Raw genomic sequence first — 15,375 nt, forward strand, 5'->3', positions numbered from 1 at the left:
TGAAACATTGTTTCTGGGTCTATTTCATGAAGAGATCAGGATTCAGTTCAGTAGACTAAATGAAGACCTCCCTTTACAATATGGGTGGGAACCAACCGATCTATTGGAAACGTGAATGGAAGAATAGGTGAAGAAGAGTGAATTTCTTCTCCCTTTGAACTGGGCTTATCATCTTCTATTGTACTTAGAACATGGGGCCTCCTAGTTCTTTGGCTTTAGACTGAATTGTACCACTGTCTCTTCTGCTTCTTTAGCTTGCAAATGGCAGATAGTGGGACTTCTTGACCTTCACCCTCATGAGTCAATTTCTAGAAAAAAATCTCCTCCTATAGATAGGTACGAATAGGGATGATGGTGCTCAGTGTCCTATTGGTTTGTTTCTCTGAAAATCCTGACAATAGATATAATAACATATTAAATAAAATAACTAAAAGTAGAATTTAGGATTTGTTTTAGTAGAGGAGGAAAGAAAATGTTGCTGCAAGATGCTTTCGATAAAGAGGCACCATAGTGGTGCTCCTGTGTATGTTATAGAAGTTCGGCTGTATATGAGAGTGAGGATTAAGGTGAAGGGTAGGAGGAAATGTGTGAGTATGAGTTTACCACTGGGGACAACTTATTTAGAGATGATAGACCACTGGTTCCAATCACAAAATGAACACTGTAAGTCTCACATGGATATCCAGTTGTATAGAACAGTCAAAAGGATAACATAGAAGCCAACTAAGATCAATTAGCGAAAACAAAAGCACAGAAGGCTCAACTAGCAACAAACAGCTCAGTAAGTCCTCAGACAATGACTAACGACTTAGCAACACCATTGTGATATGTAGCAATTTTCACCAACCTTTTTTGTTGAACTATTTTTGGATTATTCTACTTACCTCTCTTATTATTATTATTATTTTTGGTAACAAGCAATGTGAAGGAAATTAGGTTGTGCAAGCCAAAAAGTCAGGTTTTGGGGAGGGAACAGAGGCATGGGAAACTGGGGACAATGGTGGCGGGAAGGTCACATTGGTGGTGGGATTGATGTTGGAAGGCCCCCAAACAGTTGCATTATGAACAACTTTGTTAACAATGGTGTTTAATAAAGTTTTTAAAAAGTCAATGGAAAGCAAGCCAATGTACAAAGAAAGAAAGACTCAACAAACCGGTGAGGCAGTCAAAGACCAGGAGGATGTCAATGAAAGACTAACTTGAAAACCAGGTGGAAGAGCTGGCATTGCTCTGGTAGTTTTAGAACTATTCATATGTATTGCTCGATAAAGTAAGAGTTGCAGCGCAAAATTGTTTTGAACTTAACCTAATGATTGGATGGGACACCTGGTTTTAGTATGCAACACCTCTCTGTTGTAACCTATTTGCAAGAAGAATAAAGACAGTGCCAGGAATACAAGGGAGAAGGAGAAGCTGGTGGATGGGAAAGATCTCAGAGTAATCAGAGTGATGATTTAAAAGACAGAGCAATAGGGGTAATGATTTAAAAAACAGGAAATCAATGTGGGGAGGGAATAAACATGAATTTCATAATACGAACCAGATGCTTTAAGTACATTATTTCATTTGGCCTTCACTACGGCCCTGAGGAACACACATCACCATTCCCCTTTCATGATGGGAGAAACAGGAGGTGAAGGAATCTGTCCAAGGATAGAGATGACATGGAAGCCGAGACTGGATTCAGAAGCTAATATATCAACATTCATCTCCTTGATATAGGAAAAATGGCATTTGTTGACTCGAAGAACTGAACGGAGAAAGACTGAAGGTGAAATGATTAAGCAGGGAAAAAAATCATTGAAATGTGACCGTAACATTCTCAAAAGCGATTAGTGGTCAAAATCATGGATGTTCTTAGCCTGTTATGGAAAATGACTGGACTACTAAAGAAATTACTATTTCAGGAGACAAATTTCACAAAAAGAATGCTAGGAAGAGAATTGTATTATCAACTGAGATATAATATTGTAAATGAGGAGGAGAATGTCATGTTTCCTCTGGGAGAAAATACCTTGGCCAGATTGTGGTCAAGATTTCAACAATGTTGTGAAGAAAAACCCTCAGGAAAAGGGTGCAATTTCCAGTCCCCCAGATCCTTCTAACAGCCAATCCTTTCTCAGACATAATTCTGAGAAGTAAAAATGGCAGGAAATTCAGTGTTTGCTCTTGGCAGACCGTCCCCTATTTTCAGCAGTTTCTCCTCACCCCCAATTTTCATTTGATCTCTCTGTTCTAATATGTATCTGCATCATACATCTTGATAAATACTTTCAAATAAAACAACTGCTAGTTATTAGTAGAAAAATATTGCCCTCTCAAGCAATTTTCTTAACTACCATTCCTTTAAGTTCATGTGAACGAATACATCCATAAAAGAGCTCTTCCCTGGACAAAACATTTCTGAAAATTGTTTATTTCGTGAGCAATGCATGACAGATGGTATGAGTAGTGGTGAAGCATTCAAAACAGTACAAAGTTTCCTACTGTTCGTTCAGATGTTTCCATTCTCTGTTCCATCCATTAAATGCTGACTTATTTTTCCTCCACAAATTTCAGTTTGGCTTTTCAAAAATAAATAATGCTTTTGGTACTCATTTAAGACTTTATTACACTATTACTGGAAACCTCACTGTGAAATGTAACCTTCACATGACAAGAACAAATAGTTGGGACATCTACTATGAGAAATATCATAGCACACAGCATATGATGTTCATTACCGAAGAGACATTAATTGAATTACTTATTATCATTGAAATTATGAACTCCAAGGTGTAGATGGGTGCAAAAATACATTTACACATGTTTAAAGATTACTACTAAAGTAGCTCATCAGTAGTGAATGAGGATTTGTATTTGATCTCCAGAATAACAGCAACAAAAAGGAAGGGAGAGGGAAGGTAGAAAGGGAAAGGAGGAGGTGGCAACATGACACCCGCCATTGCCATGCCACTGATTCCATGCCAGGCTGTTTCACTAGGGGTGCCCCAGAGGGGGGTGAGAGTTCTCCCCACCCCGAGGGACCCAGCTCCGGCAACTGAAAACCTCCATAACCCAACTGTTGCATTGCTCAAGGCTGCTCCCCACATGCTTTAGCTGAGCCTCACTCATGAGTGAACATACTCCTGGACAATGTGGCCGCATTTGCAGCTGCATGATACATCATAAGACACTCCCTACCCATTCTCCAAGAGTACCACACCACATTTGATGGGGTTCAAATAGTAGGCAACCAACCATAGAGGGATATATATGCATATATACATATTTTCTTGTATATATCATATTTTCATGTATATATGCATATACACATATTTTTGTATATATACGTATATATATATATACAAAAGCTCACATCACTCAACTTTTAACAGCATGTTAGTGATGTACTAAAGAATGTCTTAATGGCCCCTGCCAAAATAGAACAATCTTCACATTGTTTTCCCTATGAATCCTTTCTTAGCATTTTCAGTGGTTTTCTATAACAGACAACACAAAATATATTATTTCAGTTGTGCTTTGGGAAAGGGATTGGGGCTTGGAATGGAAACATCGCAAACATGGTGGTGGGAAGGTGTAATGATGATGGGATTGGTGTTTGAATATTAAATGTAATCAACAATTGTGAACTACCTAATTACCTTATAAAATAAAAATGTTATGTAAAAAAGAGAAGAGAAAGGAGGAAGGAAGGAAAAAGGGAGAAAGGAAGGAAGCAATAAACATTACCTTTTATATCTTATTTACATATTATATATTTATACTGTTTTTACATTATATTTTATATTATATTTATATATGTTATATTTATATTTTATTGGGCTGGAGCAATAGCACAGTGGGTAGGGTGTTTGCCTTGCATGGGGCTGACTTGGGTTTGATTCCTCTGCCCCTCTCAGAGAGCCCAGCAAGCTACCGAGAGTATTCCTCCATCACAGCTGAGCCTGGCAAGCTACCCATGGTGTATTCGATATGCCAAAAACAGTAACAACAAGTCTCACAATGGAGTTGTTACTGGTGCCCATTCGACCAAATCTATGAGCAATGGGATGACAGTGATAGAGTGAAACAGTGATATTTTATTGTTGCAGTCATTGAGGCTCTACCTGACAGGACTCAATGGTCACTTCTGAAGTGCTGATGGGACCATTTGATGCCAGGTATCGAACAAGGGCCTCCTGCATGCAAAGCATGTGTTCTGCCCTTTGCTGTTAAATATCCAACCCATCACTAATGCATCGTTTAGCACAATAACCATAGGTAGTCAAATTACTCCCAGGATAGTTTTACTAAGTTATATTTGAATAAACAACAAAAGGTATTTTTTTGAGCTATTCCAGTTCATGATTTGATAAATGCATGAAATTGAGCATTTGCACATTCACATACATACAAATGTTCACACAGGAGTTTTCAACAAGTTATCATTAAATGTGTTCCTACATGACACAGATATTTCAAGTCTTCTACACAGTTCTCTCTCACATTTTGTTTATTTCTTTTTATTTTATCTTTTGAAGAACAGTTCTGGGTTGACAGGAGCAATGAGTTTCTAGGAAAAAAAAAAAACTTGTAGAGCTGTGGATTGGGATCTTTTAAACAGCCATGGTAGATGTCAGCATATCATATTCTGATTCTTCCTGATGAGTCAAGGAAGTGAGATTCTGAATTTATTAAGTTGTGTGGCTCTGCAGATAGTGATGTTTGATAGAAACCAAGGCTTAAAAAAAATCTCTTAGTCAAAAAAAAACTGCAATCAAAAAACAAATAAGGAATAAGAAAAGCATTTAAGTAAGAGACATCAATTAAAGGTCAAACTTTTTTTAGCCAAGTCTTATCTGGTGAAAATTAGAGCATTTTTAAGGTTATTCAGGAAACAAATTATCTCTGTTTGGGAACCTTCACAAAAAGGAAAGCACTAGTTTCTCATTCCAGCTTTCTTGTGTGCAACTGACCAAAGCTAAGTCAGAAACAAACCTCAAATTTATTTGCTCTAATTTTTTGTGTCTTTATCAAACCAACTTAACTATTTTATTTTTGTAGAAGATATTCACAAAGTTTATTTGCCATCTGTAATTTTTTTAACACACAGCACTCAGTAGCATAATTGGCTAAAGTTTTGTTGTTGATAGAATCCTAATGTTAATTACAAACTGAAGAGAAAAAAATAAGAATATTGAATCTGAATTTGAGTAATTTGAAACAGCATTTTAAAGCAGCAGCAAAATAATTCTGCTATCAAGAGTTGCATTCTAGCTGTTGTTTTTCCTACCAGAATTAAATTCTGTGACTAGCACAAGTTGGTCCTTCAGCTTGACAGATTTAACTTTTGTTTGGGGAGGGAGACAAAAGAATGGAGGAGAGGTGAGGCGGGGAGAGGGAGAGGGAGAGAGAGAAGGAGGAGGGAAAGCGAGAGAGGGAGACAGAGGGAGTGAGGGAGAGAGAGTAAAGAGAGAGCAAGAGAGAGGAAGAGAGAAAGACAGGGAGAGAGAAAGAGAGAAGGAAAGAGAGAAGTAGAGAGAAAGAGAGGGAAAGAGAGGTAGAGAAAGAAAGAGAAAGAGAGAGAGAGACCTAGCCAGTTCAGAGTAGAGGTCTACCTCACAACTTTCATGGTATGTTCTAGCCGTATTAGTTGAAAAGTAAATTGTATTTTCTTCTACTGAAGATAACTAGGGATTTTCATGCACCTAAATTAGTACTGTGTATGTATATGCCAACAACTACAAAGTCAATACTTAGCATGAACAATTTATTTGCCAATGGTAAATATCATCACTAATAAATGGAATTCCTGGATTCAACACATGGCACACATATTATCCATATATATCTGCATTATTGTTTTACGAACAATTGAATATCATTTAGCCACTAAAATAATGAAATACTGCCATTTGCTGTGACATTGATAGACCCTGAGGATGTTAGTCTATGTTAAGCAAGTCAGAGGAAGACAAATACTGATTGATCTCACTATATGTGAAATCTAAACTCAAAAAGCAAACAAACAAATAAAGGCAGTGTGTGGAAATGGGATGGGATGTGTTTTTGGGGTTGCAAAATGATTAAGAGGATCAAAAAGTCCAAACTTCCTGAAATGAAGTAACTAAGTCATTGGGGGTGGGGAGAAAGTAGAGGGACTAGGGTACATGTCCCAATCTCTCTCCTGGCAACACATCTCCACCCTATACCCACCAGCCAAGTACTGCCAGGGTTGGTCTTGTGGTACCGGCATTGCAGTGCTCCAGCCAACACCATAACCTTGACGCATTTCAATGAACCATTCAGCCCAGTTAGCTGAGAATCTATGCAAGCAAGTCCTGGACAAGCTGAGCATTGCTTGGAGACCCCCACTCTCAATCTCATATAAATAAATAAAGTCATGGGGATGGAACATACAGCATAGTATCTATAGCCAGTGGTGCTTGGGGTCAGAGAGATAGAACAGGTGTGAAGGTATTTGCCTTATATGCTGCTGACCCTGGTTTGATTCCCAGTACATGTAGTCTTCCAAACACCAGCAAAAGTCACTCCTTAACACAAAGAAAATATTATCCTTAAACACTGTGATATTAACCCCAACCCACAAATAAAAATAATCTCATATTTAGAGTTTACTAAAAAGGAAATCTTAACATTTCTATCACAAGGGAAAATGTATGTTTGAGGATGAATGTTGACTAGATTTATTGAAGCATTTACGTTGCAATATATATAAATATTGAATCATGGTGCTAGACCAGACATTAATCCAATACTCTATGTCAAGGATGCCTTCATAAGAAAGAACAAAATAAATGAAAGAACATTGCATAATTTTTAAAAATAAAGAATAAATTCTTAGGTTATGGTTCTTCATTTTGGCCAAACAATAAAAATAAAATTTTGCTGAGACGAAATGCTTTCCCACTGCAAGGAAGCTAGGGTTATCCTAATTTCCTTTCTGCAATTTATTTTGGTCTTAATGCTGCTTACCAGCGTTAAGATTGAGTTCAGTTGTTCCATTTTCTACTTCAAGCAGATATCCAGCTCAAGTTGTAAAAGTTGATAAACTAAGATATAATTCTTACATAGTTTCCGTTATATCAGGTTCCCCATTTGACTCCTGAGTAAGACACAAAAGCCTTGCCAGGGCAAAGGAAGCTTCCTGCACTCTGGCTCCTGACTCTCACTGATTTCATTTCATGTGATGACGCCCCCTCTCTTCCTCCACGCTTGTTCTCCAGCCACACAGGTTTCCTAAAACATTTCATTTTATTTATTTATTTATTTTACACTTCTTGCTCCCTCATGTCAGTATTCGTGGCTAAACTCAAATATTTCTTTTGCATTGAGCTCCTCTGGATTTCTTTGTAGCTATTACCTCACCCTAATTTTCTTCCTAAAACTTATTTTTATTCATTCATAAAACTCTTTCTCCTGGGCCCCTTTCAGTCGCGCACACGATAAAACTTAAATAACACCAAGAAGCTTAGCATGTCTCCTGTTTAAGGATGGCATGCAAATTTGACAAGTGTTCCCTATTTAAAAAATTAAATTTCCCTTTCTTTGTTTCCTTGCTAACAACCGGTCTTCCATGCTATGCGTGAAAAGAAACAACAAAGAGTGAAGTTTCACATTGATGATTGTATTTCCTTTGCCCTCAACAGTGCCTGGCACTTGTTAGTTGAATAAATGATTGTGTAAGAGGCTATGCAGCAAAGATGCTTGCTTGAGATCGCTATTTACCTGATCTTCTAAGTACTGGAGCCTCAGGTCTCTTCTCTACTGTGTGACCTCCCAGGACAAGTCTCTCAAGGCTTAGATATTCCCCAGATGTGGGGCTCCCATCTTGCTCACCTTATGATGGCTATGCATCGCCTACTTTGGATGTTCATCTAGTTTGCATTTTTCTTATGTATACCTCTACTACCCTCAGACTCAACTGCCTGATGATTCTAAGCTAGATTGACTTAATTTCTTGCTATGGGCTCTGTTCAAGAATGTTGGGGGGTAGGGGTCTGAATTTGAGTCCAATTATATCCTAGCACTCCATGACCTCTGAGGAAGTCATACAAACCTTCAAAACTTTTGGAACCAATGTTTTGCACGAGACAGGATGTGTGGTGTGAGGAAGTCCAGAAGGAGGTGTCTGACTCTCATAAACAGATGAGGCTGGCGATGAAGGCTGGAACAGCAGGCCTGAGGTTGGGGTGAAGAGCAGCAGCTGAATTTTGAGACACTCATTAGACATAAAGGCAGAGGTCATAAAGACTGCTGCTGCGTGTGTCCTTCTAGTGTCTCTGTTAGACAGAGGTCTGGGCTGGAAGGACAATTTTAGAATCATTAGCATACTGGAAGCATCTGATGGTTCCAGAATGGATGAGATTCTCAGCATAGAGAAATGAAAGACCTGATACCTCCTGCACAAAATCTGATGTCTGGGTCTGCCATCATCTACAGGGTAGTGAATTGAGGATCAGCTAGCAAATAAAGGATAAATGAAGACTAAAAAAAACAAGGACCTATGACAGGAAGTGGTTCGATGTAAAGTACATGCCTTGCAAGCAAGAGAGAGGGAATCAATTCGCAGCACTTCAATAACAGTAAAACAAAGAAAGAGAAAAGTGTGTTCAGGATAAATTATTAAAATCTTTAGTTAACATAAATGCACACCCTTACTGAGTGTACTATCATTGTTATCATTTTCAAGATACGTAGCATTAGCAAAATGGAACAGGCATCGTAAACAGGCCCTCAAGGTGATCATGATCTAGTAGATGGATTAAGTGCTTACATATTAGTTATAGGGAAGGGAGAGGCTGATGAGGTAGAGTAACAAAATCAGGTCTAAAATGTGTGACTGGAAGTAGATTAAAATATTTAGGATGTGTATTTTCAAGCAACCATATAAAACTTAGAAATAATGATAGTGTAAAGAGATGGAATAATTAAAAATAGGGGGTTTACATAACAGATGACAACGAAAGAGGATAAAAGGAAGACAGAACAAATGGATCAAAGGGAATGTAAATAATATAAACTTAATGTCTCTTGTCCAATTTATGTGGAAAGCACTTCCAGTACTATGTGAATAGTTGTGGTGAGAGTGGGCCGCCTTGTCTCATGTCTGATATTAGAGAGAAAACTTTCAGGTTTTCACCATTGAGTACAATATTTGCTATGCTCTTCTGGTAAATGTCTTCAACTATGTTGAGGAAATCTTCTTCAGCTCCCACCTTATTAAGTGTTTCTGTCATGAGTGGGAGTTGGATCTTGTTGAACATTTTATTTATATCTACTGATATGATCATATGATTTCTACTTCTCCTTGTATTGATATGGTGTATTACATTGATTGACTTGCATATGTTAAACCACCCTTGCATCCTCAGAGTGAATCCTACTGGTTGTGGGGTATGATTTTTTTGATGTATCATGGAGCTGATTTGTTAATATTTTGTTGAGGATCTTTGCATCTGTGTTCACCATGGATATAGTTTATAATTTTCCTTTTTTATGTCTATATTTCCTTTTGTTATGTGGGTAACATTTGCCTCATAGAAATTGTCTAAGGGTAGTAGTAGTGCAGTGGGTAGACTATTTTTCTTGCACACAGCCGACCTGGGTTTAGTCAGCACCCCATATGGTCCTCTTAACCCACTATGAGTCATTTCTGCATGAGAAATCAGCTGTAACCCCTTAGCACTACCAAGTGTGGCCCCAAAACAAAACAAAAAGAAAAGACAAACAAAACAAAACAAAACAAAGAAAACTATTTTGGAGTTTTCCTGTGTTTTTCAACTTTCTAAAAGAACCTGAAAACGTTTGGGAGTACGTCATCTGTAACGGTTTGGAAGAACTCACTAGCAAACCCATCTGGGCCTGGGACTTTATTTTGGTAAAGATTTTTTATCACAATTTTGATTCCCCAGTAGTAATTGGCCTGTTCAGATGCTCTGCTTCTTCTTGATTCAATCTTGGGAAGTTACAGGAGTCCAAAAATTTACCCATTTCTTTTAGATTCTTTTTTTTTTTGGCATAAAGATTTTTGAACATTAAAGAAGAGTAAAAGTGAAAAGACAAGAAAAGAAATGACATTTACTCATGGAAACAAGGAAGCTGACATATTTAATATCTGGGTACAATTCAAATCAAGGAATTATTTTACTCGGGATAAATGATAAAGAGAGTCTCTCACCAGGCAAAAGTGGTCTATTTACCAAAATGCCGTGACAACCTCAAATCATAAATATGTACATGAATTATCAGATGTTCAAAATACATGAAAGAAAATGGACAGAGCTTAAATAATAGACAAATCTATGATGATAATTAAGATAGTATTGTCCCTGTGTTGGAAATACAAACAATAGATCAGTATTTCTAGTCAGTGATATTATGAAAGTCTTCTTCATCACAGTACCCCATTTGACATTTGGATAGACCATTTCAAAGAAAACCAGCAGAAAATGATTTCTTAAACAAACAAACAAACAAAAAACAAACATGAGAGGCTACCAGGTTAGTTCACTGAACTAGAGAACCTGCCTTGCATAAGTAAGGACTCAAATTAGATCCCTAGTACCACTGCACGTGCCAAGCACAGTCTGAAAGCCTTGTTGTTCCTACCCAGCAGTTCTGCTGCTTTCAAAACTGCATTCCTTTTCTGCCCACACCACAGCTAGATGTGTGCAAATATCAGCATGTAAGGGGCGAGACTCTTGGGCCAGATAGATAGTACAGTGGGTAAGGCATTTGCCTTGCACACAGCCAACCCAGGTTTGATCCCCGGCATCCCATATGGTCCCTCATGCATTGCCAGGAGGAATTCCTGAGTGCAGAGCCAGGATCATCACTGGGTATAACCCCCCAAAAAAATGGCGGGAAAATGCTCCGGACCCGAATTGGGGCCAGCAACACCGGGGAGCCGGAAGGAGGAGGTGCCGCCAGCACACCTTCTCCAGATGGAGCCCTGCCGACACTGAGCAGCAGCAACTAACACGGCTCCAGGATTCGGGACTGGGACACATCCGAGCTGCGGGGGGGGGTGGGGGGGCACTGGAGTGGGGCGGCGCCAGCCCAAAACTCCAAGTGGTCCCGGCCGCCGGAAGTCACGCCCTCGACCCACCCTCGGCGCCATCTTGACACAATCAACAGGCATTCTGGTGAGCAACGCGGCCTGGAAAATGCTCCGGACCCGAATTGGGGCCAGCAACACCAGGGAGCCGGAAGGAGGAGGTGCCGCCAGCACACCTTCTCCAGATGGAGCCCTGGCGACACTGAGCAGCAACTAACACGGCTCCAGGATTCGGGACTGGGACACATCCGAGCTGCGCGGCCACGTTACACCTTTTCTAAAACCTGAAAACATACAATCTTTTAATGGAAAACTAATTATCAAATGCTTCCTTATTAGGGTTATCTTGTTTGGGGGTGTAACTCCCACAACAATAGTGAGTTTTGTGTTGAAATATTGAACTTAATCAAGGTGAAGAGAAAATGAAGTGAAATTCATCAGTTATACAGTTGGGGTGGGGGCGGGGGGTATACCGGGGATTTTGGTGGTGGAATATGGGCACTGGTGAAGGGATGGTGTTTGAATACGGTATAACTGAGACATAAACCTGAGAACTCTGTAACTTTCCACATGGTGATAAAATTAAAAAAATATAAATAAATTAAAAAAGTAAATAAAAAATAAATGGCGGGGTGGGTGGCTCGAGACTTTTGGCAAACACAGCAATGTGCAAGGTGCAGGCACCAAAGCCAGGAAGTATAACTTCTGAAGATTATGTGTACAAAATAAACATCACAATTAAGAGTGCAGTCTCCAGCGATCACTGGCTCTGTGTGCTGTCACTTCAACTCAATATGCAGATGCCAACCACACAAATAAATGTGTGAGGACCACTACCAACTTTGTGTGTAATTCCTGGTCATCTTAACAATGACAACAGCAACAAAAGGGAAAGGGGACATTAACAAAGGTTAAAATTTTAAAATGTATGAAATATGTACCCAGCTAGTTTGTAATATGTGTTGGTAATGATGTAGCCTAAATGGAACAATAACAAACATATTACTAGGAAAGAAAATTACATCCGATTGCTTTTGAACTTATATGTTTCAAGCCCATCTCTGAATAAATCAAGACAAAATGAGTCAGTACGTCTTCTCTATTTATATAATTCATCACTGATATAACAACTCTATTTTCACATGATTATATTAGAAAAGAGTTTTCAAAAATCAATATTAATTTAGGATATAAACAACAATTTAAGAAAAATTAATCATCTTTAATCTGATAAAATGCAACTATGATAAAAAACAGCTAGTGTAAAAATAATATTCAATTTAATAATTTAAGAATCTAAGCATAAGTTACTAATATATGCTTACCATACATCCAACAATCCCATTCTTTGGTATTTATACAAAGGAAATTAAGACATTGTCCACAGAATACTTGTAAGAGAGCAACTTTGTTCATAATAATTACAACTGGGGCTGGAGTGATAGCACAGTGGGTAGGGTATTTGCCCTAGCACGCGGGAGACCCGGGTTCGATTCCCAGCATCCTATATGGTCCTCTGAGCACCACAAGAAGTCATTTCTGAGTGCAGAGCCAGGAGTAACCCCTGTGCATCGCCAGGTGTGACCCAAAAAGAAAAAAAAATCATAACTAACCATCAGTAACTGAAGTGCTCATCAGTAATGGAGACTAGAATTAGAGGTGAGGTTTTGGGCCATACTTGACTGTGCTCAGGGCTAAGTCCTGGCTCTGTGCTCAGGGCTTACTTCTGGAACTGCTTGGGGAACCTTATGTGGTGCTGGGTATTGAACTTGGGATTGACAAGTATTTCACCCACTGTATTATCTCTCTGATCTCTGAACAGATTTTTATTAAGTGTGCAATTATGCATCAAAGGAATAAACTATTATATATCATGTATATGTTCTATAGTAATAAATACTAACTTTAGTAGATATACAAAAGAGAAGGGGGTAAATGGTGGGGAGAGAAATCAGAGCCAGATCCTTCAACATGAAAGGCATGAATTCTACAGCTGAGTGATGTCCCCAGCCTCCAATTACCTATTGACACCGTCAACACTACATAGATACATGACTTCCAAAACACCCTTAGGAGAGAAAGAAGCCAGATACACACAAAATATATTCTGAATGATTCCATTACATAGGATGTTCAAATGACAATCTATCCTAATTTGATAAAAAGCAGATATGATTGCTTGGTGCTCTGAGAGAGAAACAATTGACTAGATATGTACACAAGATAAATTGGGGGTACAATGTTCACAGTGTTAGGAGTGAGAGAATGGTTGCATAGCTCCCAACTAAATCTACCTTTAATATATATATCAATTGAGTATCAGTTTTTTTTCCAAAAGTATGATTTATAAAAGCAATTTAATGATACACTCAAGTGCTACAATGTACCTTTTTATTTATTTATTTTTTTGCCTTTTGGGTCACACCCGCAATGCTCAGGGGTTACTCCTGGCTCTGCGCTCAGGAATTACTCCTGGTGGTCCTTGGGGGACCACATGGGATGCTGGGTTGGCTGAGTGCAAGGCAAACACCCTACCCTCTATGCTATTGCTCCAGCTCCAAAATATAATTTCAAAGGCTCACTTATTCATGAAGTCTTTAGTCAAAGGACCTTGAAAATCAATATTTAGTAACTCTAAAATCTTACAGAAAGAGATTTTAACTTTCTTATGTCGATTTCATTATCTTAAATATGGTAATACTGATGGGCTGGAGTGATAGTTGGACTAGAGCTGTTACTGCCTGGATCTCATTGGACATCAGAAGACCTCATGGCCGCCCACCAACGAGATGGTCAGACTTCTTTGTCAAATCCCTGAATGAATGATTTGAGGCTCTTCCTGTTCCTGGAGCAAGCAGATATCATTGGGCTGCACTAGCACGCGGCAGGGACAAATGGAGATGTTACTGGTGCCTAATTGAGCAAATCGAAGATCAACAGGACGACAAGTGATACAAGTGATATTCTCGAATTACTATGAGATACAAAATTACAAGACTGTTCATTGTTGGGTTTCAGTTATACAATATTCCAACGTCCATCCTTCCACCAGTGTACATTTCTCACCACCAGTGTCCTTAAGTTTCCCTTTCATCATCCTTCCCTCTGTCCGCCTCCCCAATCCCGAACCAGCCTGCCTCTATGGCAGACATTTTTCTTCTCTCTCTCCCTCACCCCTCTCTCTTTGTCTCTCTCTCTCTTTCTCTTTTTCGTCCCCTTTCAGGCATTATGATTTGCAATGCAGGTTCTAAATTTAGTCATGTCATTTTTTTCTAATGCTTAAAAATTTTGGGTAAAAGTACTGCCAAGAATGCAGCGTACCAAGAGTTAATATATAGACTGTTAATTTGTTACATTACTGGTATTAATAACTTGGATTATTTGCTTAAGGTGATATTTTCCATGTTAATTTCCTGCAAAGTTACTATCATTCCTGTTATAATCAGTAAGTGACTTATATGGAAGTGTTTTGATACTATTTAAATATCCATTAGTCATCATGATTTTTACCCAGTAATTTCAGCATCTACTCATGATTCTGGCCTAAAGCTGTTAACTATTGTGTTGTTTGCCAAATGATGATTTTCTTCTTTTTGTACTTAATCTTTGTTATTTCAAATTCTACTGTGTAGAGCTCTGTGCTGTCCCTAATTTTAAAGATGAATTTTAATTTTCTATTTATATCAATATGAATTTATGGCTTCTTTTTGTTACTGTTTCTATTTAAATTTTGGAGCTTCACCCAGTCATAGTTAGGGGCCATTCCAGTTTGGTACTATATCAGGAACAGAACCTTACTCCAGTGTGCAAAGCATGTGTTCCAGTTCTTTGACCAAGCTCCCTGGTTCTGTGACTTCCTCTTTTAATGTGGGAATTTTAATCCATTGTAATCATTATTCATTTACTCAGGCTGAGCCTCATGTATGAGTTAATATATTCCTAAACCACGTGGCCACAAAAGCACACTCCATCAACCTCAAGGAGTTCAACCTGAAGATGCAGATGTCCCAGGGTCGCAACCCAGAGACGCAGGCAGGTGAGTGTTTGTCAGTGTGCAGATTAGATTATTACAACACGCAAATCTACCAAAAGCTTGTATTCAGTAGACTGGGAACACCTGTAAAGGAACTAGACGCTGCCCCAAAAGCCTCTGTCCCCCTCGGAGAGCCCAGCAACCTACCGAGAATATTGCGCCCACATGGCAGAGCCTGGCAAGCTATCGTGGCATACTCAATATGCCAAAAACAGTAACAACAACGGTCCTCATTCCCCTGATCCTGAGAGAGTCCTCAATATGTCATCGAGCTACACTA

The 15,375-nt window shown here is 38.8% G+C and overlaps 1 non-coding gene across 1 annotated transcript; it reads left to right on the forward strand.

Annotated features, from left to right (window-relative positions):
* Positions 1-7,426: 7,426 nt before the first annotated feature.
* Positions 7,427-7,531, forward strand: LOC129404595 (U6 spliceosomal RNA). Its single transcript, XR_008629984.1, has one exon. It is a non-coding gene; the product is annotated as a U6 spliceosomal RNA (small nuclear RNA).
* The last annotated feature ends 7,844 nt before the right edge of the window (positions 7,532-15,375 follow it).

Source organism: Sorex araneus, chromosome 4, assembly GCF_027595985.1.
Source record: "Sorex araneus isolate mSorAra2 chromosome 4, mSorAra2.pri, whole genome shotgun sequence".
NCBI classification, from domain to species: Eukaryota; Metazoa; Chordata; class Mammalia; order Eulipotyphla; family Soricidae; genus Sorex; species Sorex araneus.